At 40.4% G+C, this 6,000-nt stretch overlaps 1 long non-coding RNA gene across 3 annotated transcripts in view; it reads left to right on the forward strand.

The window, feature by feature from the left end:
* LOC144217832 (uncharacterized) overlaps positions 1–2,676 on the forward strand; it is a 58,668-nt gene extending 55,992 nt beyond the window's left edge. For 2 of the 3 annotated variants that reach the window (XR_013330969.1, XR_013330968.1), the window contains 2 exons: positions 236–355; positions 584–749. This is a non-coding gene — a long non-coding RNA (uncharacterized LOC144217832). Of the gene's footprint in view, positions 1–235; positions 356–583; positions 750–2,507 lie in introns of those variants that run through there. The other variant, XR_013330970.1, reaches the window with a different exon arrangement.
* Positions 2,677–6,000: the final 3,324 nt, after the last annotated feature.

Here is a 6,000-nt window from a genome sequence, read left to right on the forward strand (position 1 = left end):
CTGTCCTCACTAGCTATCTGACTTTGAGCAAGTTAGTGACTTCTCTGTGCCTCACTTTCCCTTCTGTAAAACTGGCACAGTAATAGCTACCTCAGAGGATTTTTGTGACTTAACTGGATTATTGTGTGACAGGGCCTGGCTTATAGTTATCCCACATCTGGATTAGCTATTTTCTGCTTCTCTATCTTTTCTCTTTATCCTTAACAAATTTATTCTCTTCACGCTTCCTTCCCAGTGGCCCCTCAGATGTGGCTGTAGAGGACAATAGCAAAGGAGCATTTCTTAGAAAGTAGAGAAACCAGGGAAAATAAAGTAAAAACGACATCACCTCAGAGAGCTGTCATATTGGATAATGGTAAGACTTATTTTTCCTGCTTTGCTTTTCACATCTAACAGGATATGATATGTGCTCAGGATTTTGATATCTATGTTTGTGTGCATGTGTTTCCCATTGTACATTTTCTCAAATGTGAATTTTTATTGAAGCTATCTTTTTATTTTTCTGCCCTTATATAGTGGGTGTTTTGGGTTCCTCATAATGATGCTCCCAGAACTCACCCCCACCACTTCTTATTCATTCTAGGCCCATAACATTATAGGCCTTATTCATTCAAGGCCCAACATAGTCCAGATGGAGCAACACAAGACCTGATTCCTCAAGAAATGGTGTGCACACAAAATGAGTTAGAAGAACTGCCAGTTATTAGTGGTAAAACTGAAAATCCCAATAAAGTCTGTAGTAGAGTTAACGATATAGTACCAATGTTAAAATACTAGTTTCACAAATGTCCCATGATTAAGTAAGGTGTAAATATTTGGGAAAACTAGGTGAAGAATATACAGGAACTCTGTGTACTATCTTTGCACTTTTTCTATAAATCAAAACTATTCCTGTTTTTAAATTTTATAGAAAAATGTAAAAATTTAAAAAATAATCAAAGTTCTGATTCGTACTGACCAGAGCCCAGGAAGCATGTAGAAAAATGAGTTCTATTTAGATCAAGAGGTCGAGAGGGCCAAATTCACTACATAAATGCACTCACTTAAGGTATCATGTCTAATATTTTGGCTTCAGCATCTGTTAATAATGTGTTAGGTTAGCCAAATGAAGCCTAGATTAAATGATGGCTTGTGGTTAATGAGGTCAGAATGTCAGAACTTTCCTGGAATACTATAAAGGAAGAAGTCTAAAGGCTCAGGGAAAAGAATAAGTTGAAATGGATCTATGAGGTTCAGTCTACCCTGCCACTGCCAAACCATCCCTTCATGTGGAACAAAAGGACATTGACTTCACCAAAGTGATTTGGGAGAAAGGCAATAACATCCTTAAAGAGCTCTGTGTTGGCTCTCCTCCATCGGCCAGAAATGGTGGTGGAGAACATTGCAATAGAAATGAGTTGCTGATCTCATTGAGAACAATAAGTTCCTAAAATTAAGGTCAGGTGATAGGGTTAAACTAGCAGGGGTAGAAGGGTACAATTATTACAGACATGGAGTGAAAACACAGTGTTTTGAACTGCAGTGATCGTAGTAATGGCTCATTGACTACAGGGTCCCAAGAAACGTAAATGATAAGCAGCTATTAAGGTACCATTTAACATATATAGGAGGAAAATGTCTAGATATTCTGGGCAGAAAAGTAAATTACCATAGTGGAGATTCACAGACTCTTACTTAGCTCCCAGACCAAACCAACTCCCAGACTTCAAGTGAGAGAGTCTGGCAACATGAGAACAGAAAGATACTATTAATTTTCCCCTGTAGCCTGCCCTAGGGGGACCAGTGCCCTTGTCCAGACTTACACTGCCCTTGGGAGAGGAAAACAACAACCAGACCTTCTGGCAATATTTAGACAGTAATTCTAAGTTTTTGCTGTTTGAGTTTGATGCCTATAAACCCAAAATGCCACCATAATCTGCTAAGCAGAATAGGGCTCATAGAGTTTAGCCTGAACCTAATAGTAGGTCCAAGAAGAGGTGGGCCTATCCTATGGGTATTTCTCCTGTCCTAGCTTGTATAGTATAAATAGATATGCTTAGTAACTGGAGAAACCCAGTATTGGTTCCTTGAGGACAAATAGGGCTTTTATGCTAGAAAGGGCCAAATCGTAGCATCTGAACCTGTATGACACAGACACAAAGAAAGTAAACTAAAAGGAAAATTACACCTCAGGATGAATTCCAGACATTAGTACCACCATTGAAGGCCTGAGACATGCAAAACTGGTGATTCCTAACATATTCTCATTTAACTTGGCATTTTTGCTAGGGCAAAAGTCATTGGCTCTTGGAGAATAAAATGGTAATGCTAAAGAAAGTTACATTTTCAAATATATTTTCTTAGCTGAAAAAAATCTAGCGCAGTCTTTGGCACCTGGTATGCAGTTAGTAATTAACCTGTTAATTTGTAACCTGTTAAGTGCTTGGCTTTTTAGTTATAGAAGAGAAAACAGAAGCAATTTGCATACCTAGCACCACCAACAGCACGTCTCTATTACCTTATTTCAGGACTATGTCAAATCTCTTACTGTCATAATATGGTTTGGAGAGATTTTAATCATTCTAATATCCTCAAGACCATCATATGGATCCACTATATTGATTTGGAATAGATAAGCAGAATGTAACAAGCACATACATATACCAGAGAATTGGAGGTAAACTTCAGGACCCTGCCATATTGGTAAGGTTTCTAGAGGTCCAGTGGTTCAGGTCATGATGGAATATAACTTTTTTTAAGTTTATTTCTTTATTTTGAGAGAGAGAGGAAAAGAGAGCATGAGGGGAAGAGGGAGAGAGAGAGAGAGAGAGAGAGAGAATCCGAAGCAGGCTCCGCACTGTCAGCGTGGAGATCGATGTGGTGCTTGAACCTACGAATCACGAGACCGTGACCTGAGCTGGAACCAACAGTTGGAAGCTTAGCTGACTGAGCCACCCAGGTGCTCTGGATCTCTCTTTTAAAGTGGTATAATGGTATGAGTTGATATAAGTTATAATGGTATAAGTAGTATAAATGGCATAACGGTATGAGTTGCTGCATCTATCAGGGAGGAAGAAGTTCAACATTTGGTAGCTTCTCAAACTTTGGAGGCAGTATTTACAGTATATAGCTGTTCTACTTCAACTCATTTGCCAAGTAATTCATGAGACTGGTCAGTTTTCAATGGATCTGAATTAAGAAAGAGTCTGAAATAAGTAGATCTAAACTGTGATGCAAATGGTCCTTTCTCCTGAACCTTATTAGCAATAGGTCTAATGATACTGAAAATGCCTTTGGCAGACTGAAATACTATAAGGTGCTTCTGATATGCCCCACTAGGAGGATCACAGCCTAGGCCTTTAGAGTTTTATTATGTGGCAATGGTATCCTTTCATAACAATTATCAACATGAAAGTAGTCCTCAACTTTCTACTGGATCCTGGAGGATAGTGAGTGCCTGACAGTGGGCTACTGTCATATTGATTATGCAATTCAATAAGAATCATAAGTTGTTATCTCACCCACCAAACCATAAATCAATTTATCTGGGATCCATGACTTTCCCTGTTGCCACAGCACTCTCCCACCTTTTATGGAGCTAAGAATGAGTGCATGTATCATAAGAATGGTAAGTGCAGTGACCACACAATAGAATGTCTGCTTAAGTGTGGAAGTGCAATGTCTGCATCTAGAGGTGCAATGTAACATGGGACAAGGTAGAAAGAGTGACCACAATAGTGTATCTAGGTTGGTGTCCATCCACCCACTCACATAAGATGCAGTCTGGGCTTCTTAACTAATTGATCAAGTCAGGGTAGGAAAAAAAAGGAGTGTGGGAAGTTGTATGCAGGCTGAGGTCCTGCACTGTATTTGTTCCACTCCAGATACTTCTATGTCCCAAAGTTTTTGGATTGCTAGAATATGGCTAAGAATGGATAAACCTTTGGGTAGATGTACCACGGGCAGATACATTAGGCAGGAGGTCCAACCAGTCTGCCAGTGGCATGGTAAGCAACAGACTATTGAAATTTGTCTTTTTCAGGTACCTGTTCCAGCACTTTATTGCCACACACTCTGCAGGTGATATGGGCATGGAATAGCCATATAGCCATAGGATCCTATGCTATGTCTATGGCTATGTCTAACTTATTATTTTCTGGGCTGTAAAGCATAATCCATGTCTGATTGGAGGGTCTCTGGATAGCCCCAAAGCAAACACTATCATACTCTCAATGCTTTAACTGTGTCTGTGAACATCTGCAATTGCACAGCTTTAATACATGAGTCATCAGACAAGTCTGGGATCATGGTGGGGTGGGGTTGGTTAGCAGCTACCATTTGGCCTCTTTATCTAGATGCCATAACCACATAGCCTTCCGTGGGTCATTGTGGAGGCCCACCCAGCGATTCTGTTAGTTTACTTGGTCTGATGAAAGGTTATCACTTTCATGGAAGTAGGAAGCAGAGGGGATGATAATAAAGGCCACACACTTTAAACTTTTCCCTCTTCTTGCTGTACATAGTGCCCTAAAACATTCTCTGTCTCCTATTACATAGTGTTGACATAGTGTCACCCTGGTTACATGGCAACCTTTACTGCTCTACTTATAGAAAGTGGATTAGAGAAATGGCCCATTTATTTGGTCTCAATTTATCTAAAATTTGTTGCACATTCCACCCACCAGAATATTCAACTAGTAGTTTCACCTGCAGCTCCAGGTCACCCTTCTCCTTCTGGGTCACATCTTATGCAACTCCCTCAAAGCCCTTAATAACAGCCATGGGATATTGCCAATCTATCTCCCCAACTCTTGGCATTCTCAGCAAATTTATTATTTAAGAAACTTGAGACTTCAAAGGACTAGTTCTTGTAATGTTAGTAATTATCCTTCCCAATCCTTGAAGCCAGTCATACTGCTCAATTTGGGCTTTTCCCACTTCTAGAGTAGGTGTTTGATCTGCAGAACTTAGTACACCAGCCCAAATGCCCTATTTTTTTGTGCCAACTGTTGAGTGAACAATGTCAAATGGCCAGACATCAAATGTACCAGGCCTGTGATAAAATTCCTGAGAAAGAAGCAGTAGCTGTGCAGGTCCTCCATCACCGATCACATTCTGGGCAAGGACCCAGGCATTTAGAAGGCCACATATCAGATTCAGAAAAGGCATTCTGGTCCTAGTGTTGGGCAGTTTTGATTGGGAAAACACTAGCCCCTCTCTGTCATGTTCACCGATCTGGATCCCTGACTCCAAGTAGCTGACATTCTAGTAATACAAGTTAAATTTTTCAAAATTATATTTTACTAAAAGTAAAGAGTTAATGGGGCACCTGAGTGGCTCAGTCAGTTAAGCTACCAACTCTTGGTTTTGGCTCAAGGACATGAGCCTGCAGTTTGTGAGTTCAAGGCCCATATCAGGCTCACACTGGTGGTGTGGAGCCTGCTTAGGATTCTCTTTCTCTCCCCTCTCTTTCTGCCCCTTCCCCATTCACGTGCATGCTCTCTCTCTCTCTCTCTCTCCCCCCTTTTTCTTTCTCTCAAAAATAAATGAACTTTAAAAATCCTGCATAAATAAATAAATAAAATAGTTAAAAATTTTTGTCCCTGTCCCCACCCAAGAAAAATAAACTGTGTACCTCCTGGGATGCACTTAGACCACTCTGTGTACACTCCTGAATTCCTCTTGCTACTACTATGCACTATACGATCTCTTTTGTGTTGACAAAGAAGGGAAAATGTGTTGCTGGGAGAATGGTGCCAATCACTAATTTTCTGCATATGGCAGAAAATTCGACCTAGCAAACTAGGGCCTTTACCTGACACCTCAAAAATGCTCATATCCTCAGTCTACCTGTCTGGCAGAGGATGCCTCCACTATGTACTACTTGATTGGTTGAAGTAGAGTAGTAGAGGAAGATATGCAGGAAAAAGTTATCATTGCAAGCCTGAGACTGTCATTCTTGGAAAGTCCTGTTTGGAAGGTTGGTCCTTGCCTGGTATCTGGGAATTTGGCTGAAAATTT

This window comes from Crocuta crocuta, unplaced genomic scaffold (genome assembly GCF_008692635.1).
Source record: "Crocuta crocuta isolate KB4526 unplaced genomic scaffold, BGI_CrCroc_1.0 scaffold249, whole genome shotgun sequence".
In the NCBI taxonomy this organism is placed as follows: domain Eukaryota; kingdom Metazoa; phylum Chordata; class Mammalia; order Carnivora; family Hyaenidae; genus Crocuta; species Crocuta crocuta.